The 27,777-nt window shown below is 39.3% G+C and overlaps 1 protein-coding gene and 1 non-coding gene across 4 annotated transcripts in view, besides 2 other annotated features; one reads left to right on the forward strand and one right to left on the reverse strand.

Moving 5' to 3' along the window:
* The window catches only part of CG42238 (uncharacterized protein), an 86,645-nt gene that overhangs the window by 53,997 nt on the left and 4,871 nt on the right, over positions 1-27,777 (reverse strand). The window contains exons 3-4 of one of the 3 annotated variants that reach the window (NM_001273724.1): positions 9,121-9,165; positions 260-261 (exon numbers count right to left, since the gene is read on the reverse strand). The exons of 1 other annotated variant lie outside the window; for it this stretch is intronic. The gene's annotated coding sequence lies outside the window, so the exon portion shown is untranslated. 3 annotated transcript variants of the gene reach the window in all.
* Positions 817-4,431: a mobile genetic element.
* Positions 15,259-15,407, forward strand: snoRNA:Me28S-C2789. Its single transcript, NR_163226.1, has one exon. It is a non-coding gene; the product is annotated as a snoRNA:Me28S-C2789 (small nucleolar RNA).
* Positions 21,673-27,777: part of a mobile genetic element that runs on past the window's edge.

Genomic DNA, 27,777 nt, shown 5'->3' on the forward strand with positions numbered 1-27,777 from the left:
TCTTCCAGTATTTCTTCGTTAATTTTTTTTTTTTGGTGGGACTTGGGGCCTTTTAAGCACATTGCCAGGGCAGCAAAAGCAGACAAGAAAACAAAACCCACATGTGAGCATTTAATTTCAACAACTGTCGCCGGGGCTACCAGGCGAAATTCCAATACGAGGCCAAGAGGCGCTGCAGCCACATCTACAGCAGCAACATCTAAGGCAGCAGCACCAACAGCATCAGCAGACTCCATCTGAGCTCCACATTCCCTGCCACATCTCTTCCTCACTCTCTCACCTCTCCCTTTCTCGCATTCTCCGGTTGCAGGGAGCAGCGTTGCCGACACCAACGGCCCTCATGTTGGACACTAAACAGCGGGCGCTGCCAAATGACAACCAAACTACATGAAGTACAACAGCAACACCAACAGCACAGCAGAGACGTCAGCGAGAACAACAACAACAGTGGCCAAGTAACAGTGGGAGCCGCATTAATATGGCCAAGGTAAAGGGTATTTAAAAGCAGCCACCAAGCCAAGCTAAAAAAAAACCCGAACTCAAACTCAAGCCAGGAGAACCCCGGTGAGGCCAGAAAAAAGACATGAGGAATGGGAGCCGAAACGACAAATGTGGCTGCACAGTGGTGTCGATCATTAAGCCTAAGCCTTTAATATAAAAAATATTTAATATAATATAACCTATATCGTTAGTTTGTTAAAGAAAATAAGGGAATGAATGGTAATACATTTGATTTCATAATTTATTTCGCACTATTATTAGAGCGCTCCGCCTGTTTTCAGGCATTTTGGGGTAATCTAGTTACCAATTCAACTTAGCTCAAAGAAGCTGGGGTCGGAAAAATCGAATTTTTGAAATTTGAAAGCTGGAATCGTTTGCCCATTTTTTGCCCATGTTTGCCCACCAATTAGTTTTTTTTGCCCACGTCCAGTTTTTGAGATATGAATTTTCGAAAAAGTTCGAAAATTTTCGAAAATCAAAAATTTCGCTTTTTTCAAAATTTTTTTTTTTAAATCGCAATAACATCGTTTGCCCACGTTTGCCCACCCTTTAGAATTTTGAAAAAATTTATACTTTAGAAAATATAAGGCTTTTAAGTTTACCTCGGTCTAATCAGAGAGTAAATCGTTTGCCCATCTCTTAAAACCAAATATTATCAACAAAAAAGGTTTGCCCAACCATTATTATTAGTTTTTATCGTTTGCCCACCCTTTAAAAAACCTTTAACAAAAATTTTTTTTCGATTGCCCACATTTAAAATACACCCAATTTCGTTAGCCCACCTCTTTAAAATAAAAATTTCCAAAAAAAACGTTTGCCCACCATTTAAAACTAAATAATTTCGTTTGCCCATCCTTCAAAATTCATTTTTAACGTTTGCCCACCCTTTAAAAATAAATTATTTCGTTTGCCCACCCTTTAAAATTTGTTTTTTTCGTTTGCCCACTCTTAAAACTAAATAATTTCGATTGCCCACCTTTTAAAACTAAATAATTTCGTTTGCCCATCCTTTAAAAATAAATTATTTCGTTTGCCCACCCTTTAAAATTTGTTTTTTTCGTTTGCCCACTCTTAAAACTAAATAATTTCGATTGCCCACCTTTTAAAACTAAATAATTTCGTTTGCCCATCCTTTAAAAATAAATTATTTCGTTTGCCCACCCTTTAAAATTTGTTTTTTTCGTTTGCCCACTCTTAAAACTAAATAATTTCGATTGCCCACCTTTTAAAACTAAATAATTTCGTTTGCCCATCCTTTAAAAATAAATTATTTCGTTTGCCCACCCTTTAAAATTTGTTTTTTTCGTTTGCCCACTCTTAAAACTAAATAATTTCGATTGCCCACCTTTTAAAACTAAATAATTTCGTTTGCCCATCCTTTAAAAATAAATTATTTCGTTTGCCCACCCTTTAAAATTTGTTTTTTTCGTTTGCCCACTCTTAAAACTAAATAATTTCGATTGCCCACCTTTTAAAACTTAATAATTTCGTTTGCCCATCCTTTAAAATTCATTTTTAACGTTTGCCCACCCTTTAAAAATAAATTATTTCGTTTGCCCACCCTTTAAAATTTGTTTTTTTCGTTTGCCCACTCTTAAAACTAAATAATTTCGATTGCCCACCTTTTAAAACTAAATAATTTCGTTTGCCCATCCTTTAAAAATAAATTATTTCGTTTGCCCACCCTTTAAAATTTGTTTTTTTCGTTTGCCCACTCTTAAAACTAAATAATTTCGATTGCCCACCTTTTAAAACTAAATAATTTCGTTTGCCCATCCTTTAAAAATAAATTATTTCGTTTGCCCACCCTTTAAAATTTGTTTTTTTCGTTTGCCCACTCTTAAAACTAAATAATTTCGATTGGCCCACTCTTAAAACTAAATAATTTCGATTGCCCATCCTTTAAAACTAAATAATTTCGTTTGCCCATCCTTTAAAAATAAATTATTTCGTTTGCCCACCCTTTAAAATTTGTTTTTTTCGTTTGCCCACTCTTAAAACTAAATAATTTCGATTGCCCACCTTTTAAAACTAAATAATTTCGTTTGCCCATCCTTTAAAAATAAATTATTTCGTTTGCCCACCCTTTAAAATTTGTTTTTTTCGTTTGCCCACTCTTAAAACTAAATAATTTCGATTGCCCACCTTTTAAAACTAAATAATTTCGTTTGCCCATCCTTTAAAATTCATTTTTAACGTTTGCCCACCCTTTAAAAATAAATTATATATATATATATATATTATAAATATATATATATATATATTATTTCCTTTCGTTTAAAGGATGGGCAAACGAAATTATTTAGTTTTAAAAGGTGGGCAATCGAAATTATTTAGTTTTAAGAGTGGGCAAACGAAAAAAACAAATTTTAAAGGGTGGGCAAACGAAATAATTTATTTTTAAAGGATGGGCAAACGAAATTATTTAGTTTTAAAAGGTGGGCAATCGAAATTATTTAGTTTTAAGAGTGGGCAAACGAAAAAAACAAATTTTAAAGGGTGGGCAAACGAAATAATTTATTTTTAAAGGATGGGCAAACGTTAAAAATGAATTTTAAAGGATGGGCAAACGAAATTATTTAGTTTTAAAAGGTGGGCAATCGAAATTATTTAGTTTTAAGAGTGGGCAAACGAAAAAAACAAATTTTAAAGGGTGGGCAAACGAAATAATTTATTTTTAAAGGATGGGCAAACGAAATTATTTAGTTTTAAAAGGTGGGCAATCGAAATTATTTAGTTTTAAGAGTGGGCAAACGAAAAAAACAAATTTTAAAGGGTGGGCAAACGAAATAATTTATTTTTAAAGGGTGGGCAAACGTTAAAAATGAATTTTAAAGGATGGGCAAACGAAATTATTAAGTTTTAAAAGGTGGGCAATCGAAATTATTTAGTTTTAAGAGTGGGCAAACGAAAAAAACAAATTTTAAAGGGTGGGCAAACGTTAAAAATGAATTTTAAAGGATGGGCAAACGAAATTATTTAGTTTTAAAAGGTGGGCAATCGAAATTATTTAGTTTTAAGAGTGGGCAAACGAAAAAAACAAATTTTAAAGGGTGGGCAAACGAAATAATTTATTTTTAAAGGGTGGGCAAACGTTAAAAATGAATTTTAAAGGATGGGCAAACGAAATTATTTAGTTTTAAAAGGTGGGCAATCGAAATTATTTAGTTTTAAGAGTGGGCAAACGAAAAAAACAAATTTTAAAGGGTGGGCAAACGAAATAATTTATTTTTAAAGGATGGGCAAACGAAATTATTTAGTTTTAAAAGGTGGGCAATCGAAATTATTTAGTTTTAAGAGTGGGCAAACGAAAAAAACAAATTTTAAAGGGTGGGCAAACGAAATAATTTATTTTTAAAGGGTGGGCAAACGTTAAAAATGAATTTTGAAGGATGGGCAAACGAAATTATTTAGTTTTAAATGGTGGGCAAACGTTTTTTTTGGAAATTTTTATTTTAAAGAGGTGGGCTAACGAAATTGGGTGTATTTTAAATGTGGGCAATCGAAAAAAAATTTTTGTTAAAGGTTTTTTAAAGGGTGGGCAAACGATAAAAACTAATAATAATGGTTGGGCAAACCTTTTTTGTTGATAATATTTGGTTTTAAGAGATGGGCAAACGATTTACTCTCTGATTAGACCGAGGTAAACTTAAAAGCCTTATATTTTCTAAAGTATAAATTTTTTCAAAATTCTAAAGGGTGGGCAAACGTGGGCAAACGATGTTATTGCGATTTAAAAAAAAAAATTTTGAAAAAAGCGAAATTTTTGATTTTCGAAAATTTTCGAACTTTTTCGAAAATTCATATCTCAAAAACTGGACGTGGGCAAAAAAAACTAATTGGTGGGCAAACATGGGCAAAAAATGGGCAAACGATTCCAGCTTTCAAATTTCAAAAATTCGATTTTTCCGACCCCAGCTTCTTTGAGCTATTCAACTTGAATTAACCCCTTCCATTAAGGATCTCGACGCGGAACCACTGTGCCCGCTGGGCGTTGTTCGCCTGACGTTGGTTGTTCGTTTGGGGGATACGAATACGAGTATGTTGTTGCGGCTGCTGTTGTTACTGCTACCTCTGCGGTGTGTGTGGGTTTTGTGAACAGGTAGTTTTCGTCTTATTTGGTTTTTGGCCAACATTTTTAAGGCTGAAAGGAAAGGAAAGTAAAAGCCGCTGCGCTCGACTGTTCTTCGTTCTTCGGGGTTCCCCTGCTTCTGCCTCCCCAGATCTCCGCATTCGAAAAGGATGAAAATTAAAACAGTCTTAAAAAACATGACAGGCAGGCAGTCAGTCGGCCGCACAACCCCGAAATTAGTTGACAAGGATGAAAGGAGCAGAAAAGTGGACTGGGACTGAAGAGCCCGAAAATGAAACCGGCTCCGTGCTGAGCCGTGTTGTTGATGGAAGATTTACATAATGCAGATGATGGTGGCACCGTCGTGTGGGAATTTTATTAATGAAAGAATTATGAGAGGTTACATAATGAGGAGCCCCACACCGACCAACTTGCTGATGGCATCGATAAAGTCCGGTTCCCCTGCGTGTGTGTTTGTTCTCTTGTTCCATTCGACGCGGCAACTAATAACGAACCAATGTCCTAGCCCACTGGACTCATTCCACTCGAATCCATTAGCCGCAGCTCATTGTTTGAGTCGACACAACAAATTAACAAAGTTTTCCGAAGAAATACGTAATTGAGGGTCAGTTAGGAGAGACCTTTCCCTTGAACTAATTTGACAACTCTTAAGGCGAAATTAACGGTCACATTTGGATAGGGTTTCGGGTTATTCTATATTTTACATGACAGAGTGGAGCAGAAACAAGAAACGTAATGGTAACACATGCTTTGCTTTTAGCCAATCTGCGGATGCGGAATGGAAACTGTTGCCAATTTCAAATCGCAATACGCACCTGTCACATAAATCACAGTCCAAATGTGATTTATTAGCTATTCATATTAGTTACTTTGGCTCCTGAGGGGCTCCGAACAACAGACACACGCTAATATAAAATAAGCAATATATGTAGGTATGTGTATACCATATGTATCTATGAGATATATTGTGTTCGCCGTCTTGCCAGCTGCAAAGCTCCGCCTTTATTTTTCGTTTTTATTTGTGGTCTGTAAAATATTGAAATTGAGTGCAAACTACTTGAACTCTTGCCAGTGCCCTGTGTGGCGAACCACCTCGCAGATACATTATTAAAATGATATAAAGTAGCTGAGACATGAGTGCAAAGTATCTGCAAGTTGCATGCGAATTGGCAATGAACTCGGGCCAAGTGGCTGCCGTGCAATGGCCCTAAGTTATGGGCGAAAGTATCTCGTTGTGCTGCTATTTTCGGGAATTTCTTACGGAGGCCCCGCTTAACTTTGCTAAGCATGTGAAAATGTATCTGCGGATTAGAGCGAGGAATGTATGTAGAAATATTTACGTAATCTGCGCTGTGTATCTTTGAGTTTGAGTTAACTGATACAGCTGAGGCTGCGTGAGAAAGTTATGAAACATGGAAGTGATTTGGATAAATTTGTAGATATATTCATATTCATATGTTAACTACGATAAATATAATTTCGAACAAAAAAGAATTAAAGAATTTCAAAAAGAATCTACCAAATGCGTGCTGATAGAATACGAAATTGTTGTCTTCGTTAGCTGCAATTTTATCTTAAATTACCCCGCACATTAACCATAAAATTTACGATACTTGCAAACGTCCGTTAGCCATAAAATACCCACCCAAGTGACTGCGGACTAAGAACCTAAGGTGTATGTTTGTATGTACATATGTAAAGGTAGGGGCACAAACTACCAACTATCTAAATGTATATAAATATCATAGAAACCAAAAACATGCTTGGCCATCCAGATACAGCTCCTTGTGAAGAAACTAATTTTAATTACGATTTCCGTGCATTCCACTCAGTCTTGGCCCAATCCCATCTCCTCTTTTAGCATCCCTTTACAGCGGCGTTCCATAAAAACCAGTCTCAAATGCGTACATTTTGGCTAGATTATGCAGAAGATACAAAAAGCACACACTCGGAGCATAAAGCTGGAGAGGATAGCTACGCTGTTAACTTTTATTGGCGAGCTTTAAAGCAAATTTGTCTTGGGCATTTCAGTTGGCTACTGCCTCTTCCCGCTGCATTATGGCTAAAAAAGATTTATGACACTGCCGCGCGTACACGGCGCATACAAAAATTGTTGAAAACAATTAGAATATTTTAGCAACGACCAGGGGAGACTATAAAAGTTATATGAAGAACCCGACGAGTTTCGTGTTAACAGCAAGAGCGGGGCAAGCGCGAGGGACCCGGTTGTAAAAATTATGCGCCAAAATGACTTTGACTTGACAGCAGTCGCGACTGGCGTGTAGCGACCATCCCTCTGTTGGCCTCGTTTTTATGGTCATAACTAAGTAGCAGTCATTGTTTCATATGACTTATAATTTGGCACACATTTACGATCTCTTCGGCCGTAGAGAAACGAGGAACCTTAGCTGGGGAAAGACCAACCAACCTCCCAAGGCAACGTCAACAGACCGTCATCAAAGCCGCTGCTGCTCCATGATACAACATAAATGACGCTAGCATGGGTTGACAATAAAATAGGGCAAGTCCGAGGCGAAGGTAAAAAAAAGGGACATAAAGAAAGTATTTTAGTCCTTCCGAATACCTGGAATTTCTTTTACGAAATACACCTGGATATGTGAACCACCCTCCCATAATCATCAGCAGCTAGGATCAATCATATTATAAAAATAACAATTATTTTCTGCTAAGCATTGCTTATTAAGTTCTACTAACTCTCAATCTCACCTCGCAGCGGCCATGCACTCTCTCTGCCATATCGTTTGCAGCACCGGCAGCAGCCAAAACCCACTCCTATTTTACGGTTTCCTCATATCTATCTGCGTGTCGATTTAGTAAGCGCTATACGACTCGAACTTCAAAATGAGCCGCAGGCCTCAATCACATCCAAGCACAAGCAAACGAGGCAGCCAACCAAACAACCTAGCATCCATCCATCCCAGCTTTTCCATCGACTCGGAATAATTTTATTTTGTCCGCCTGCCGCTGCCGCCGCCGCCTGGCCTGTGTTTTCTTTCATTCGCTGCACATTTTCCATTTCATAAAGCAGCCAGCTCGGCCTGTTTATGATTTAAGTTCGCTGGGAGAGGCTGCTTATTAGAGGCTGACTTCCTTCTCTATGGAAAGAAATCCAGAGGGGGAGGTGACGGGCGGCGAAATGTCGGCGACGCATTAATGATTGTTAGTGAGTTGTGAAATTGCTCTAACTGCACTTCAAGCAGCAAGGCAAAGCAAAGCAGCCAGAGCGGCTTCCACACCATTTGGCCTGACCAGCATCGAGAATCCAGCATCCGTATCTGACTCTTTCCGGCAGGTTCTCGGGCTCAGAAGCCAACGAGGCAACGGACCAACCCGTTCGCATATTAAAGAGTAAATTTTTCAATTTCACAGACATTAAACGCGGCTGCTGCTGTCTCCGCTTAACTTAAGCTAAACGCTCCGCCTTGGGCCAATTCCAGCCCCCCGGCTCCCTGCCTCTTCTTTCGCCGGCTTGAATTTGAGCCGAGTCGAGTCTGCACTCAGTTTAGCCATTAAATAGTTTGTTAAAATTTGCCTTATTAGATTATTAAATTTTCGCAGTTTAAGCTAAATTCGTTTTGGCATTTTCGGGGACCCGAAACGTACACAGAAAACAATATTTTAAGTGTTTTGATTAATGGACGAGTAGAACATTTTGGAATGATAAATGTACACGGGCTCTATGATGCATAAAAATGTCAAAAGTCTGGACTAAGTTCATAAAATGCTAATGGTGTTTGGGAATATAATTTAGTTTTTGATGTTATTTTTTTTAATTTGGTTAAACTATAATATTTCTTGAAAATAAGGTTAAAATAAGTATTATGTGCAATTTCTGTTGTGAAATCTAAGATTTTTGCAAATGGACTAAAGGCGGGAAGTAATGGCTGAACATTTCTCCAACTGGCCAGTAAATCATTTCTAATCCATCGCTTCTCGGCATTGTTTGGGCCCTAACCACCATCCGTGCAAGCCCTGGATCTACATACCACACACAGATACACACGCACATGTGGGCCAAAATGTATCTGCAGCTTGCATAACTCTTCTTTCGCCACGTGTATGAAAGGAAGCAGGAAGGGCGGACGGTGGAAGGGGGAAATGGGGCTGAAGGCTGAACGGCCAAATTCGCATTACCCCCCAGAGTGCATGCCTGCCATGTCCTCATCCTCGTTCTCAGGCCCTCCTTTTCGAAACCTCCTCTTCTCCCTGCGAACCTCATCATGGTGTTCACTATCGCCATCGATGTGTGTAAGTTGGTTTATCGACATGTGCGCACTGGTGAAAGACTGAGGAAGATACGGTCGAAATTCCTAAAGAGGAAGTTCCTCAAGATTAAATTTATTTTGGGCAACTTGAAGAAAATTCTTGAGAACTGACGTTTAGGTACAGAAAAGAATTGCAGAGTGCCGACGTTTGGTATTAATATTGAGAGCGAATATGTATTTATTATTACTTCTGGAGATATATAGTTTTAAATGCATAAAAAGATTTGTATCTAAACTCACTTGAGAATTTCGGTCCTATGGCGATATTGGCTTCCGCATATAAAACTATAAGTAAAGGGAGATAAAATTAAAATTTATTAATGACAAATTGTGTTTACGTACGTAAATTTTAAATATAAGTAATAAATAATCTATTAAGTTTTTAATTTCAAAATCCAGATAAATAGCTTTAAACATTTTTCTGACATTCTGTACTCCTGACTAGTCTCACAATTGTATTTGGTGAATGGTTCGTTGTAGGCAGCATAGGCTGTAAGCTCTATATAAGGCAATAAGGGAAGGTGTGGGCAGGAGGTAAGTGGGTGACTGGGGTGTTCAAATGCAGTTCCCTGTACGGGGCTTTTGTTGCTACTGGCCATATGCCAATTTTCGGTAAACTAACTTGCCTAAACTCGACAAGCAAATTGCCTTCATTAAGATACATGCTTGCTACCTACAATTTAGGCACACATACGTGCATATATACATTGCTAGGCGTGTGTGTACCTCCGTGGACATGTAGTGGAACCTACCATCTTCATTCAATGTGCATTTTACTAGCGACCTGCACTTCTTCTACTTTGGGTATCCCTATTTTCAACGTTTTTTTTTTTTTTTTTCTTTTTTTCCCAATTTTATTTGGAGAGCTTCTCTAACAAGCGAAGCGATGACGACGACGTTGACTACGTCAATTGGGTCAGAGCGGCAACGGCAAGAACAACAATATGGACAACAACAACCACAGCGATTTCAATAGATATATGGAAGAATATGGGGGCTCGATCCACTGGAAAAGCGGGCGCAACAGTAGCCATTTTAAGACGCCCACACATCGAACCCCCGAAAGCACACATTTCCAAATCAAATACCAAAAAAAAATAATAACAAAATGGAAAGCCTAAGCCCAAATATACAAAACGCAACCCATAATGAATGGAGAAAGAGTGTTAGAAATGCTTTTTGCTTTGGTTTCTCTACTATTTTTCTTCGCATTTCGTGTTGCTTTGCATACACATTAAAGTTAATTTCGAATCGCTTTTAAATTAGCTTAATTCGCATTAAGTGAGCTGAAATAAAACTCACGCCTACAAAAACTAAAGGAAGAGGCTACAGCAAACAAGAAAGCATGAGTGTGAATGGGATTTTAAAATGGGCTGTGGTTTGGGATATACCCAAAACTTCGGATATTTGTTAATTAAATTCCAATTTATTATCAAGTGAATATCTTTAATTCATATATTTTTACTATAATCGTAACTTTAAAATTTAATATATTCAAAAACAATCAATTTTATATTGGATTGAAATATGTAACCTCTTATTTATTTAACTTTTTTCTTTTTATGCCTTAAGAGATCTTCAGGTGCCAGAACACCCTTCATACCCTTTACACTCTCGAAAGCAGAGCTCAACCGGCAGCTAAACATTTAAATGTTGTACAAAAGCAATAACAAACCAACTTAAGCTGCGGAGACCTCCGAATACGAAAAAAGTGCTGAGGCTGAAACTCAACCTGAAGCTACATGCTCGAAAGACACAATCCCAGCTGCACACACAGATACATTTTGTATCTGGAGAGCGGCGAAGGCGTTCGACGGAAAGAAAACAAAAACCGCCCGCAGCCAAAAAGTCAAGCCGAAGAACCATCAACATCAACACCATCAGAGGAAGATTCAGAAGGCAAGTGGCAAACTTTAAGATACATTTCGGTTGCTGCTGTCGATTGGCGACGGCCACAAAATTTTTTTTAAACGCTAGAACGCCTCTTTCCAACACTTTTGCAATGAAAAAACCGCAAAAAAAAGTTTTTTCTCTCTTTTTGCAGTCGCTGCGGTTTTTTGGTTTTATTATTGCTGGTTTTGTTTGTATCTTTTTTTTTAGTCCGGCTTGCAGATTCTTTTGAACAATTATTTGAACTCGCAGTTTTGCGGCCTTTTTGGGTTAAAGTCGCAAGAGCAATGAAACAAATGAAACGAAATGATGTTGAAAAATTTAAATACATTGCAGGGAAAAAAAAGAAATTCCAATTATCAATTAAGTCAACTCCGTGCTGCTGCTGAATGTAATAAAAAACAGAGGCAGACGAACGATGCAGGAACTGGATTCTGGGATTCTGGACTTGGACTGCGATGTCTGGGATTCGGTTTCCTGTCTCTCTGCGAGAGAAATATTATTCGGCGAAAACGACGAGAGAAGGCTGAACAAAAAGATAAAAACATTAATTATTATTAATTGCTTTTTCTTTCTCTCTCCCTCGTTGCGCATTCTGTGTATTCTTAATAATATTTTTTCCCGTGTTTTTATTGTATTTAATGCCGTTTTGGCCTTTGTTTCATCTTGTTTTATGTGCGCGCATTTTCTCTCATTTGGACCTTTTTTTTCCCCAAGATCCTTTTGGCCACAATGTCTCCGTGTCCCTTTTATTATTCCTGCCGTTTTTCTTCTGTATGTGCGATTTAAGCCCTTGAAGGCAATCTCTGGGTCGAGATTAAACCTGTTCTTTAGTTAAGTTTTTTGGCTGGGAATAAAAACTGAATCATTTGGCTGTGTGTCTGAAGCTAATCGGAATGACAAGATTCTAATTTGGAAGATTTACAAATTCTTGTTTTCATTTTGCTGGTTGGGTTTGTATTCTTTTTCATTTCATTTCTGCGTGGGCAGCAACTTGTTTGACAAATTGCTGGGTTTTATTTGGGCCGAGAGCGTGAGGGCTGATTTAAAAAAAAATGCAAATTTATATACAATTAAATTTATTAGATTGAAAAGATATGGTGGAAGAAGAACCATTAGCTGTAAAAATTCAATATTTCGGCAAGAGAGGTTTAATTGATTCCTAATCGTACATTACTATACCATTTACCATGATGTTCGTGTGAAAACTTTTGTGTAGGTACTTGTGATATGATTTATTCTATACATCCTTCTAGACCCGGTTATGCAGTCTTGCCACAAAAGTTTGCCTGTTAGCAGGCGATGAACCGAACGGCCAAGCGAAAATTGCCAAGTTTATCGATCAGCTCGGAAAACTAAATAAAATAAACTGCAACAATTTGCAAAAAGCCAAAAGTGGCAGCTCGTTGGCTCCCAGGACATTGCTGCCGGTCCTGGCCACTGGGAACATTCTCAGCATGCCTGTCGACACTTTCGCTTTAATTAAAAACTTACAAAAACCTCCTCGCACACACACAATGTCCATAAAATTTGCCAAGCAGAAGTTGAAGATGCCCCACAAAGAAAAAGGAGTAGGAACTGAAGAATTCGCATAAAGTGCAGCTAAAGTAAATCTAGTTAAACCCACAAGCAATCAAAAAAAAATAAGGAACAAGACCGTGCAATTCATATATGTATGGGGAACAAAAAATACATTCCGAAAAAAATGGCTTAAGTATATATATATATATATATATATATATATATATATGTATATTTAATTGGACATTTGTTTTTAATATGTTTATTTTTGATTATTACAGATATTCTAAGCTACAATATCCTAAGCGACAATGCCTCACTCAACGCTTTGATCTCGTTCATGGGCTAAAAAGGGTATCAGAGTGAAAAGAAAGTTTCACCGCATGCATTTCCCCAGAAAACTTTATTATTATTCGCATATTTATTTTTCTTTGGACTAAACCAGAGGCAGAACCGAAACCAGAATGAGAACGAGAGCTCGAAGCCACAAACGACAGTGCATAAAATATATTTTTGCTTTTTACTGAAAATTTCCATGCATGTTTCATGTACGCCCCCCAACCTCAAAGTTATATCTGGTGTATAAATTTGCGTATGCATTTTTTGGATGATGAGGTTTGGGGTGGGTTTTCTGGGGTTCTGGGGGATAGAAAGCGATTGTCTGCTTGTTTATGCTAAAGCAAAGAGAACCAGGCAACTCGGCGAGGATCTGAAAAACGCAAACAAAGCCTTTTTGTCGGGGCCATATGCTGGATTTCGCTTCCTTTCAAAATATTCCCTTTTGCTTTTGAATCTAAAAAATGTTTAGACAAATTAAAAATAGTAAGAGTAAAGGTTCTATGGACGGTGGAGAATTTATTTTCTGCGTTGGTAACGCGCATTTGGGTCAAGGTGTTTGTTTTCCGTTTTTATTATTCTTATTGTTGCTGTCGACTTGTTTTTGCTTTATTATGAAAATTGCAGCAACGACAACAATGTATTGTTTTCCTTGTTATTATTTTTGTTGTTAGCGCTGTCATTATGAAAGCGAAATGCAGGACAACGACAAAAAGGAATAAACACCACTACCGCCCACATATGCATATAATATGTGCTTGATTAAAGTGTTCGTGGCGTGTTAGCCATGCCAAAACGCTAAAAAAAATAAGTTGCCAACTATAAACCATTTCCACGTGAAGCTACAATTTATATCGGCACACTGAAACTGCAGATATTCTACATGAACGTAAATACGATAATCGTTCTCAAATCGAGCTTCTAGTGAATTATCAATGGAATTGTTTAAATTGCTATTCAAATAGAACATATTTGTTCAATCTCTTTAGGTTTTCAAAATTAGTGATTAACCGTGCAAGGGAACGTCCTTTCGGTGGCGTTTGAACGTGTATAAGATGTGGGGGCGACGGTGTTCCTTCGAATCACGAGTCAAGAAATAATCAATAAAAATAAAATATATCACACGGCGTTCCCATTGCCGCCAGCCGGTAACGGTTAGCTTTACCGTTACCGCTACCACTTCCCGATATGCCCGTTACACCAAAGTACCCGGTTCCTTATTTTTCGGTTTGGCTCAGTACGCTGCTCATTTCGTGTTCATGTCCCATTATACCGAAAAATAATATTCTTCTTATACATATACAAATGTACGCCGCACACATTGTACTCTTCCTACCTTTCACCAGTTCTTGCCGCTTTGGTGTAATTTTTTCTGTTGTTTCTTTTTGCCACCAGCGCGAAGTAGGAGGAAGAAGCAGCAGCACGCACGCGCAGGGGTGGCTAGCGATGGCGCGGGAAGGTGTCCAGAGGTGGAGGTTATGGCACCCCTAGTTGGCTTGGCTGATTTTCATGCCTGTGTCATGTTATTGGGCAAATTGTACAATGTTAAAACCAGCCACAGTAAAATTTCGCTGGCAACGCGTTGCGCGGAGCGGAGTGGGGCGGAGGGAACTATGAAAATTGGATAGTAGGGGTCGCCTATAAGCGACATATCAGGGTGAAGTGAAATTCCTTTAAAATCCTTCCCAATAGCTCCGCGCACACAGACAGTTGTTGCTCGCGAAAAACGGCGATGACAACCACCATCGCATCGAAAAGGGGAGCTCGAATCGAAAACAAGACCTATGGGTAGGAAAATATGGAAAATGGGATGGGAGCATATTTAAAATTTAATCGATTTATGGGGCGGAAAAGTTCAAACTGATTTTTAAGGAACTTCCGAACTATCAGAAACTTCAATCTAAAATGGGAACTATTGAGGATTGTGGTTTGATTTTGGAATTGAATGAAGGGTTCATTGATGAAGAAATCAAAGACCTACTAAAGTGAATTGAGTTTAATAGTTAGATGGTTTTAAATTTCCTTCACGTGTACGAAAACATATACCTCACATCCCAAACATATCACTATATGTTTCAAAAAGGATAATGTTTTCCATCCCATCCCCCTTTTCATCTGGACTCCGAAAACTACGGTTTCCCGCTGGCTAATTTTACTGGCAATCGATCTGTTTTTAATGCCCTTCGGCCTGCAGTTTCCCACATGTCATTGTTCGTTGCCACTTCACTTCATTCATGCGGATCCGCACTGAACGGCAATCTTTTTGGCCTGCACTGGAAAGAGGGAGGGAGGAGAACAGTTTTTGGATTTTTTCTATATTTATTTCATTGCAGCAAAATGTCCTTTGTATTGTCGGGACACGGCGTTGATTTTGTTGCTCAGTTTCTGTTCAACATGCCTCCGCTTTCGCACTTCTTTTCTTGCTTCCCTCATCGATTATGCCCAGCCAGAAAAGATAGAGAACATCCTCCAGCCACATTTATACTATACATGTATGTAAGTATATATCTGGAGGAGGATTCGTGTGAAATTTCGTATGCGGCCTTTGTGTTTGAGTGTTGCGCACACTTGAGTGCACAATGGGGAAACCTTTTCGCACGCCACACACATTCTCACGCACACGCTCGCAGGCACAAGGATTCAGGGGATGCAGGATGAGGGCAGCAGGCAGAGGAAGAGCCCACAGAGGAAGTTGTCTTTTGCACTAAGTAACTGTTTTAGTTTCAACCGAGGACTGTGTTAATTGCAATTATGCAATGACTGCCTATGTTCCCGTTTTCCTCGACCCCACGCCCCACCACACCACCAGCCTCGCATCCTCTTTCCAGCACATCCTTGCGAATGTCACATTCCGGCAATTGCATTGATGGCAGAAATCTGCTGCTGCCATTCCTCCTTGCCCACTTCTTCTTCTTCCTCTTCCCCACTCTCCAGGCGTGGCAAGATTATTGTGACACAATTTTATGCATTGCGCCCGTCGACACAGTGTGTGTGCTCTGGTGGTGGGTGGGCGGTGTAACTACAGCGGTTCCATGTTAAATAAATCTATGATTCGATATCCTGCAGCCGATGCTGCCTAATTAAAGGCATCAGCCACCCGATTCCCTGATGTTCTGGCCAGGCTACTCAGGTCTCGTTTTGCCATCAACATGTGGCTCAGCAGGCATCAACACTGTGGTGAAAAGATACATTCGCCTCAGAATGAATAATTAAGAATTAGATTTACCGAAAATGTACCAAGAAATCGTAAAAATGTTTTAAGACATATGTATACAACTATCTAACAATAATGTAATAATTGAAGCATAAAGATTCTTTCAAGGGTTCAAAAAAAAATGCACTTTAATTTCGAGATATAGACATTTGCAGTGTAGGACCTGCCATCCTGCACCATTATTGCACAAACGCACACAAATATGAGCTGCTGTGTAAGAGTGGGTGGTTGCGTGGCTGGTGGAGTTATGGCACATGCCACACACCGCCCTACCACATGCCACATGCTTCGGCAGCGCCACGTTCCGTTCCATTATGCCACTCTCGACGGCAACTAGTTATGCGGCGGATGTGTCTGTGGGCGTGGCAGGCGAATGGAGATTGGAGAAGGGAGGCAGAAGGCAGGAGGCGAACCACCCAACAATCAGCCGACTTCGAAGGCCAAGAAAAACCACTAAGACTATTATAGAGAAGGTCCCGACTTCCAAAATACCTATTGTTCAGCCTGCCGCACGAAAGGATTTGGTCGCTTCCAGGGGCTACGTTTGGAAAACAATTTGCCAAATGGAAGATTCGTTTCCGTTTTATTTTCATATATTGTAGTTTTTAAATGCAACTGTTTCGACACTTTCGGGCACATCAGACGACTAAGAGGTACTAAAGAGAAAAGGAAAAGGAGAAGCAGCCGCGTGTCCTCGATCCACTCTGCGTCCCTTCACTGATTTTCTTCGGTTGTGAGTCTGCATTTAAGTGCTACCAAAATTGCCTTTTTAAAGGATTTCCACACGCACACATGTCCTCAATGCCTGGGTGTCTTTTACGCTTGTCAACGTCCTCGACATCGTTGTCGATTTTTGTGCCATTTCTTCTGCCTTTCCAATTGATGCATCTATCTTAGGGCATTTCCCTTTTCACTCCCCTGCAATTTTCATCGCTCCTTTCCCTTCCTTTTCTTTTCTTTTCCTTTTCTTTCCGATTTCCTTCCCTCTTTTCTGTGGCACTTTGCCAGGCTACGCATTTTCAAACTCAATTCGTGTGATAAACTAGAATAAAACTGCTCGTAATTCCATTTTTTATTCTTTTAGGTATGGTTGTTTTTGAGTCGGCCATGTTCTCCCACATGCATTTCACTTTTATTTGAGCCCTTTCGCTATGCAGATACTTTTTTTTCAGCAAATTGCATTTTCTATGTCAAAGGCGCTTAATTTACTTTTCCTTTGCCTTTTTTCTGCTGCAACTTTTAGTTTTACTTGGTTGAAGCGTTTGTCTTGTGTTTTTGGCATGTAATTTGCCATGGGATTATTCGAAAATTGCTTTTCTTGCCAGCGGTTGTCATTTTGATTTATTTTTTTATCGAATGAATGTTAAATGGAAGTTCGTTTCGTGTCTGGTCAATAATTAAAGCGCCAGCAATTAAATAATAATAACCCAATGGGGAAGAAGGCCGTAATGCAAATGATAAGTTCTTTTTAACACGATTTACTTTGCACATTTCCAGTTAATGTCCATAAATTCAGAAAGGAGGAAAATGCTCGCCTCCTGACGAATGCAAAACCCCTTTTCCCGCAGTAATTAAAGCGCATTATAGACATACTGGCCCAAAAAATGAGCGAAAAAAATGGTAAAAAAAATACTGCAGTTGCTTAACACTAACAGAACGGAAAATGCAGATTATAATTTCGTAAAACACGGGCTTGCGACCCAATAATTAATGTTGCGACCCTTAAGAAAGCCCCAAAGAAGTTTCAATTGTTTTGATCGCTTTGGAGAATTGCGGTGCTGAAGTTGGGGTAAACAAAGGCACCAAATGTGGCACGTAAACATAAATGAATCCAGGCTAAGGCCAGTTGAGAGAAATACGAGTAAACAATGAGGTTGTTTTTCTACGAAACTCCAAGAAAATTAACCTCCGCAAAGGTTTCAATTGCATTCCAGAGTAAACAAATTTGTGGAATCGAAAACAATTGGAAATGAGTCTTTGTAGGAGAGTAAATAGACGAGCCAGTAGTGAAAAGTAGTTATTTCAGGGCCAGTGATTGGCTATCAATTTCTTTTTCATCGAAACATCCATCTCTTTAGCTTATTTTCTATATAAAAGCATTCGCCAGGAAAAATCTGCTTTAAAGCTCAATAATTTTGGTTAGTTTATGTTTGAAAATAAGAAGCAATTATATTGTACTTTTAAAATAAAAACTAAGAAACTAATTAATATCAATTGGGCAATGAACAATATCTAATTTTAATATCTATTAAGAATCTATAATTATGATAGATATTTTGTTGTATATATTCAATTAATTTTAATATGTCCTGTTCCCTAAAACCATAAGAGAGCGTGTTAGATAATTCCTACTTATATCATAGAACGGTCCTAATAATTTATGTATACGCTTTAAAGAATGGAAGGCAGCTCCTTCACAGAATTTAATAAAATTAGCCCAACACTTTCCCCAGCCGGGCTCAACTTCTTTGGCCATTTGTAAACATATTTCGGCTTAAAAGTTTTTTGCCACCAGCAGTGGCGGCGCTTGTTTGGTTTATGTTTGCCATGTAAACAAATAAACAAATGAACAATAAACACGTATATACCCACGTATATACACACATATATATTTTTACGAGGGAAAACACAAATATAGTAAGACGAGGCCGACGGGATGTGGTTTATAGAACTCGACAAGTGCATTTGCATTTGCCTTTTCAGCTGCGGCAAAATTGAAGTTGAAGTTGAGAGAACCGTTTAAGATGCAATTAAATCCCTTGACCCCACTCGGCTCATTAGGCATGACTCGAAATTCCAAACTAATTGCACAAGCGGGGCACTCAGACAAAAGAAGACAAAAGGCAAAACGTGGGAAATGGAGACGCATTGGATTGCAGATGATATTGCAATCATGACGAACCCGAGAACCCAAATCCGAACCCCGAGCTCAAAACAAACCCAACGAATCGAAATGGAAATATAAAAGGAAAATGAAAATCAAAATGAAAAACGGTTCCAAGGTGTGGTCTTTGAAGTGAAGTTCAAATTGCAAACCAAAAGATTGCAAAAGCCCAGCGAATGCACGGCCAATTGAATCATCGCCAAGTCTTCAATGCAAAACTTAGTTTTTCAGTTCATTTAAATGCTAAGCATGCGATGCTCGCTTTGGAAAACTTTAAGCGACAAAACCGCAGCCAGCCGACCGAACTTTATCTAGACCATTAAGTTTTACAAAGGAAAATATGTCAGCTAAGTGCTGTTTTTCGAAAGAGAGTAGGGGTTTTTGGGGGCTCGAGAACGGGCAACTTCTAACATCAAACCGACGAACCGCGAGATGATGACTCAGCCAGAGTCAACAAGCGAACTTAGCAGCAATAAAACACGGCCTCAAAAGACACTTACAGCTCAAACAGGCCGGGTTGCCACAGACAGCTTAAATATGTATCTATATCGCTCATATGCTCTTCAATATTTGTTACACTGAGCTACAGGGAAGCGAGTTTTGGGCAGAAAAAAAAAATGTGCCGAAACAAAATAATGTGGTAAACCTTTTTTCTTCACTTTTTCACTTTTACCAACAAATTAAAACATAAAAACAGTGGGTTTCTTAATCGGTCTGCATGGAATGAAAATATAATTTAAAATTGAGGTATTCCTTGCTGTGAAGTGTAAACAAATGGTGTCTTCGAGGCTGGAATGAATCTTCTAGTAGTTCTAATTTGCCCGGGTCATGCGTCGAGGTTAATGAGTCATATCATCATTATTATCTCGACACTGAGGCAACCAAGAAAAGTTAAAAAGTAGAAATAGAGGGACATCATCATCATCACAATTAAGCGGGGCCACACATTAAAATATAATTTCAGAGACAAGGCTGACAAAGCGCTTTTGTTTTGTAACTTAGATGCAATTAAATGTAAATAAATTCACAATTTAGTCGTATGTTTTTTTCGAATGTTTTTCGGGGTTTTTCGCCTCCGTTTGTCTGCTTATTTTTTCTTTTTTGCCCCTCGTTTAGTTGGGTTTGTTGTCGGTTTGGTGACCCGATTTCCGCAATTTAATGACTTTTGTTTGACCAGCGGATAATTGCTGGGAACAAAAAAAGTGCCCAAGAACAAGAGGAATTGCGGAACTTTCTTTTTTCCTCATTTACTTTTTGCCAGGCCTCACTTAATTCTCTTTCAGTTTCGTGCGTCTTTTGTTTGTCTTAGTTTTTCCTCTCATCTGATTGTCTTTCCCTGCCACTGTCTTTTCCTTCATCTACAATATATATATAACTATGGTATATACCCATTTTTGGTCAATTTTCTGAGGCTCCTAACGAGCTGTTGATAATACTAAGCAAAGGCGCACATTTATTGACTTTTTGTGGCATTTGTGGATTTTAGATTTGTGGCATTAGATCTTTCTATCTCGCTTTAGCCGCGTGTATTTGTCTTTGTTTGACCCGCTACGGAAATGAGCCGTGCCTGTTTTTTTCTAGGGTTCAAGGTTCAAGGTTGTCCTCCCACTCCTCCCTAATTTTTTTTTTTCCGTTGCCATTGATATCTTTGTTACACACCCGAGCTCGCACACACATTGAAGGATAAGACAGCCATAGAAGCCATTTGCTAGAAAGGGACGGGCCGCAGTAAAAGAGATGGGTGGGCGACAAAAGACGACGAGAAGAGGGGAGAGGAAAACTAAGAGTTTGGCTGCAATTTGGTTGGAGAGACATTAAGAAGCGGAAGTTGATAAGAAAGGCAAGCAAAATGTTATTTATAGATAACCAAAGCTATTCGATGGAAATATGTACATACACAAAGAATGGGAAATCTGGGATAGGTAATCGGAAAGAAATCAAAGGGTTGGCTCAAGTGGATAGGAAAGTGTTTAATTTTCGTGTAATTCGTGGTACCTAGATATAAAGCATTATTATTTTAGACATTGACTGTGCAAGTCGACCTCAACTCAACGTCGCCGCCCTTTACATTTCACAATTTGTATCCCCAGATATCTTAGTTAAAAGCTAGGAGCCATTCCTGGAAACACACTTTAAAGTTCATATTTTCATGGTTTATTATTATTGTTTTCAACTCGAGCTGATTCATCCAACCGAAGTGCAGTGCTTAGGACTTAAGACCCAAGAAATACGCTCTGGCGGAGAAAAAATAAAACAACTCAACCCAAAGACCTTAATCCGAAGAACATTAGGCATACATAAGCTCACAGGCAGACAGACAGAAAAAATGTTGTATGCCTGAATTATAATTCAATTTATGACCCCGTCCAAATGGCTTAAACTACTTCCCAAATCCTTTATCAGCGGCCACTTCGATATGCAAGACCTGAGCTGAATGCATTATCCTCCGAAAGCGATTTCCCGCCCGAAACCCTCGTCAAAAACCTGATAGATTTCAGTCAGTGGTAAAAAGACCAAGGGAATCCCGCCGGAAGCACCTACCCAAGCCAAACAACCTCCATATCCCGCTCCCTCATTAGCATACAAATGTGTCAGAACAAACAACCAAATAACCGAAAGGAACTGAAATATTTAAAGTCCGAAAGAAACGAAAAGAGCCGTCCGAAGAAATACAAATTGGGAGTGGGCAGCGTGATTTCTTGACTAATTTTTATGACACTTTTCACTTTATGAGGTGGCCCGGCTAATTCCAAGGCCTTTTTCTTTTTATCCCCTACTTTATTTACCTTCGGCTCTTATTGAACGAAGGAACGACGAATAAACCATATGCATGTACCCCAGGGCAGTAAAGATTTTTATCGCTCGAGGATGTGCCATAAAATTCCCTAGCTCTCGAGACTATTAAAAACAATAAATGTCAAAACGAAACGGATTTTCCAGTATGCGTGAGTTACCACCCCACCCCCTAAACCCCCACGCCTCTAAACAAATCATCGGACACTCAACCGGGAAGACGGCAACTGGAACACCGCATCCGGCCGAATGCTGACATTACTCAAAAGTCGCACTGCAACATTGTCCCCAGCTAGCCAGCCACATGCCGAGTCGGCATGTTCATTATGCTTACAATTAAGAACCTATGTACTTATGTATAAGATGAAAACGGAGGATTCGAGTAGCCACTTTCTGACAATAAACTACACACTGATTTTGAACTTCAAGAAAGTCAGTCGTATTCTTTATTGGAAATCTTCACACTACAACTATCTGCTGAAACTTAAAAACCTTCATACATTTACACATCATATCTTCACAAAAGGCTCCACCCTCGATCACGGACTTAACTGGCGCAGCCGGTAGGATGTCCTACCTATTAATAATTACCTACCTGTAAGTAAACATGTAAGAAACGAAACAAACTATATGCAAGATGTCGACTGAAAGTGACTAGGAACAAATTTTTATAAAACAAAATTGAAGTTGTGAAGTACCAAATGAAACTCAAACATATATTCAAACACAGGGAAAAAAAAAGAGAGAGGAAAAATGTAAAATAAATAAATATACAAAAAAAATGCAAGTGTACCGTACTGCCGCGCTGACGTGGAATCTATCGCTGATCATCACGCCATCGGTATGTCCATACTCTGCCGAACGTCATAATTTTTATAAAAAAGTGCAAGTGTACCGTACTGCCGCGCTGACGTGGAATCTATCGCTGATCATCACGCCATCGGTATGTCCATACTCTGCCAAACGTCATAAGTTTTTATAAAAAAAAAAAGAGTGCAAGTGTACCGTACTGCCGCGCTGACGTGGAATCTATCGCTGATCATCACGTCATCGGCACTTACATACGCTGGCCAACGCATCGCCAAAGCCTCTATATACACTTATATATGTGAGCATACAATATCAACTACAATCCAATACATTCACGTACTGTACCGCCTCGTTGGCATGGAATCAAACGCTGATCACCATGCCACCGTGGTAAACAAACAAAGCACCAAAGCCTCTCTAATACATTGTACACTCAAAACGTACACTGCCATACGTCGGCGAAAAATCAAAACATAAGCAAAAATCATTTCAAACCAAGCGAGGCTCATTCTGCGTACCACAACGACAACGACACTGCATGTGTAGTGGCGCACCCATGTCTGGGTAGCCGAGGTAAGGGGAAAACGCTTGAGTATCGTCAAGTGTTCTTGCCTTTCACTCTTCTACAATGGGTTGCTACGCTCATGTATTGCACATTCAAAATAACCAAAACAAATGTACTAAAGAAGTCGACATATACAGATATATTTTGTTTCCTTTCATTGTGTAATTTTGTATATCAAACAAATACTAATACCAATCACATTGCAGAATATAAAAGGGAAAATATAAAGCCAAAGACAGACACCTATACACATCATATCTACACACCCATACACTCTAGTAAACAAGAAATTTGTTCATTATTTTTCAATCATACATAATATACTAAGTAACCTCAAATTTAATGTCAAAAAAGTTCGTTTACAACCTTAGGAAAACTACACGTTCAGTTGTTGGAGTTCCACCAAACACTAATAGGCCCCCACATCCCGTTAGACGTCCTGACTCCCTTCTCCCGATTTCGGAAGAACCCAAATCAATATCTTCCCAAACCCCCAATATGGACTCGGGAAACGATTCTGCCCGCCCCACTCCATCCCCTCTGGCGCCCACTGTCAGTGGTATTAGCTCCTTAATTTCAACTACGTTCAAGCCTAAAGATATCATGGCATTTGTTGAGCATTTGCCAACCTTTGATGGTACACCTCGTCTATTGGACAGGTTTATCACTAGCGTAGAAGAAATCCTGATGCTCATCAGGGGAGCTGACCAAACACCGTATGGCCTGCTTACCCTGAGGACCATCAGGAACAAAATCATTGATAGGGCCGACGAAGCCTTGGAACTGGCAAATACCCCCTTGGTTTGGGATGAGATTAAAAGCAATCTCATCCGCCTCTACTCGAGCAAGAAAAGCGAGGCCAACTTGTTAAGCGAGCTTAACACATTTTCGGACAACCTGACCTTGGGCCAACTGTTCTTTGGTATATCAAAGGTGAGAAGCCAACTCTTCTCCATACTCAAGAACAGCGAACACAACAACACTGTTGTAGATGCAAAAAAGGTTGTCTACAACGAGGTTTGTCTCAATGCTTTTATGACTGGTTTGAAGGAACCTCTCAAGACTTTCGTCAGGATAAAGTCCCCTTCTACACTTGAACAGGCGTACGAGCAATGCCAAATAGAGCAGACCTTATATAGGGCACAAAACAAGCGAACCAACAGACCAGAGCAGGGACCCAATGGATCAGACAATAAAACCTACCGAAATAGCTACGACAGCAATTACCGCAGCGGACGTAACGACCGAAATGACCGTAGGGGACCCTACTCTAACTCTAACTCTAACTCTAACTCTGGCCAAAATAGACCATTTAATTCACACAATCGCACACCCCAATCCGGCACCAATGACAACCGGGCCAATACATCAAACCCCTTTCGAGCACCTTCACATAGTTTGAATAATATAGAGGAGAACCCTCAACCTGATTCGAATTTTCAGCAAACGGCCTCGGGAAACCAACAGGGTACATAAGCCCAGCCACGCACAGCCCCTCGCTTCCTTTTATAAAAATCAAACTATCCCAGACAAACCCCCTGAAGTTTTTAATTGACACAGGCTCTACACACTCCTTCATCGACCCAAAATATGTCGACCCTAGGAACTGTGTGACCTTAGATACGCCCATAACACTCAAAACAGCCCTGAACAGTTTTAAAATATATCAAAACGTCTCTATACCATTTCCACCGGAATTCCAAATCACGGGCAAAATGACCCTTCTACCTTTCAAGTTCCACTCTTATTTTGACGGATTGATAGGAATGGACTTATTATCTTACCTAAAAACAGAAATAGATTTACTTAACCTAAATCTAAAAACCCCAAGTACCATTATACCCTTATGGACCCACAGTAACTTAACTTCAAACGTATTTAATATCTCTGGACATACGAAAACTATTTTGCCACTACCAGTGGAAACCAAACAGGGCGACTTCTACATCGATTCAATTACAATCAATGATGACTTAATAATATCAGACGGGATTTATAATGCCCAAAACAATATTGCTAATTTCGTTATCACAAACTATAGCGAGAGGGATCAGTTATTGTACCTCGAGAGCCCGATAAAAGGCATGCCATACTCCACGGCCAACAATGTTGAACTTTTCAGTATCACTTCAGACACCCCACAGCCCCAAAACTCCGCAGCGTCGTTACAAGCCCTTGGCGTCGATCACCTCTCCTCTGAAGAGAAACAAAGCCTACTTTCACTTTGCAAAAGTTATCTAGATATCTTCTACAATGAAGACAAATCATTGACCTTCACCAACAAGATTACACACACGATTAAAACCACGGACGACACCCCCATTCATACAAAATCTTATAGATATCCTTACATTCATAAAGAGGAGGTCAAAAAACAAATAGAGGCAATGTTAAATCAGGACATTATCAAATCCAGTTATTCCCCGTGGAGCGCCCCCGTCTGGGTCGTCCCAAAGAAAATCACTCCTACGGGAGAGCAAAAATGGCGTCTAGTTATCGATTATAGAAAACTCAACGAGAAGACTATATCCGATAGATATCCAATACCTAACATCGCGGATATCTTAGACAGATTGGGCAAAGCCAAATATTTCTCCACACTTGATCTGGCAAGTGGATTCCATCAGATAGAAATGAATCCCGACGACACACCCAAAACTGCATTTACAGTAGAGGGGGGCCACTACGAGTTCATTAGAATGCCGTTTGGCCTCAAAAATGCCCCAGCCACATTCCAAAGGGTGATGGACAATATTTTTGGAGACCTTATCGGAACTATCTGCCTAGTTTACCTAGATGATATAATAATTTTCTCAACCTCCTTACAAGAACACTTCATACACTTGAAAACTATTTTTGGAAGACTCAGATCTGCCAACTTTAAAGTCCAACTCACAAAATCCTACTTCCTCAGGCGGGAGACAGAATTCCTTGGCCACATCGTTTCACAAGAAGGTGTTAGGCCAAATCCCAATAAGATCGAAGCTATAAAAAACTTTCCATGTCCCCACAGTAAAAAGTCAATTAAGTCTTTCCTAGGCTTGTTGGGATATTACAGAAAATTTATCAGAGATTTTGCGAGACTTACCCAACCCATGACACAAAAATTAAGGGGAAACAATAAATCGATCATAATAGATGATGAATTCAAAAAGGCCTTTGAATATTGCAAAACCTTACTGTCTAACGACCCAATCCTCCAATACCCGGACTTTACAAAACCTTTCACACTAACCACGGACGCAAGTAATTTCGCAATAGGAGCTGTCCTATCCCAAGGTCCGGTGCATAGTGATAGGCCCGTATGTTTTGCTAGTAGAACCTTGTCGGCTGCGGAAACAAATTATTCCACAATTGAGAAGGAAATGCTGGCCATTATATGGGCGGTCCAATACTTCAGACCCTACCTCTTTGGCAGGAGATTCACTATAATCACCGATCACAAACCACTAACTTGGTTAATGAATTTCAAACAACCAAATTCTAAAATAGTTAGGTGGAGACTCCAGCTTCAGGAGTACGATTTCGAAGTCGTCTACAAGAAAGGCTCTCAAAATGTAATTGCTGATGCTCTCAGTAGACCAGAGGCCTCTGTCAACCATAACGAAGCCCTATCAATTCCTCAAAATGTTTGCCCCATCTCAGAGAAACCCCTTAATGATTTTAATATTCAGCTCCTGTTCAAAATAACCCCAGATACAAATAACGCCACACTGACCCCGTTTAAACACAAACTTAGGAGGGAATTCTGTAAACCCAATTTTCAGTATGACGACGTAGTTTGCATTCTTAGGCAGTCGTTAAAACCAAACAAGACATGCGCGGTATTTGCCCCCGACCACATTTTTCAAATGGTGGAACAAGCCTACCAAACCTACTTCTCAGCCCACAGTCAATTTAAACTCATTAGATGTTTGATCTTCCTCCCCGAAATTACTGATAGTACGGAGATCGAAAAAATTATAACCGACTATCACTATAATAGTAACCATCGAGGGATCGATGAAACATATTTACACATAAAACGACAACAGTTCTTCCCACATATGAAGGAGAGAATAACTCAGTTAATTCGAAAATGTGAAACATGTTTAAAATTAAAATATGACAGACAACCTCAAAAGATCACTTACCAAATATCCGAACTACCTTCAAAACCGTTGGACATCTTACATATAGACATTTATACTATTAACAAAAATTATAACCTTACTATTATCGATAAATTTTCTAAATTTGCGGCTGCCTACCCTATAACTAATAGGAATTGTATTAACGTAGTTAAAGCCTTAAAACATTTCATTTCCCAATTTGGTATTCCCAAAAAGCTGATCTATGATCAGGGAGCAGAATTCGCTAGCGATATGTTCAATAAGTTCTGCACTCAATTTAACATTGACCTGCACGTTACGTCCTTTCAACAATCCTCTAGTAACTCTCCCGTTGAACGGCTTCACTCGACACTAACTGAGATTTACAGAATAATACTTGACGTCAGGAAACAACAGAAACTCAGTAGCGAACATGACGAGATAATGTCCGAAACCCTAATCACATATAATAACGCTATTCATTCTGCAACTAAACATACCCCCTTTGAACTATTTAACGGACGTACTCATATATTCAACCAAACAATCCAGTTCAATAACGAACACGACTACTTAACGAAATTAAATGAATTTCGCGAGAAGTTGTACCCCCTCATCACGGACAAACTTTCAAATGACGTAGTTAGGAGAACCCTAAAATTAAATGAAACCCGAACAGACCCCGTAGACCTACAACCAGACACTTTAGTCCTTAGGAAGGAAAACAGACGTAATAAGATTACACCCAGGTTTTCGATTCACAAAGTCAAACACGACAAAGGTCATACATTGA

This window comes from Drosophila melanogaster, chromosome 2L, assembly GCF_000001215.4.
Source record: "Drosophila melanogaster chromosome 2L".
In the NCBI taxonomy this organism is placed as follows: Eukaryota; Metazoa; Arthropoda; class Insecta; order Diptera; family Drosophilidae; genus Drosophila; species Drosophila melanogaster.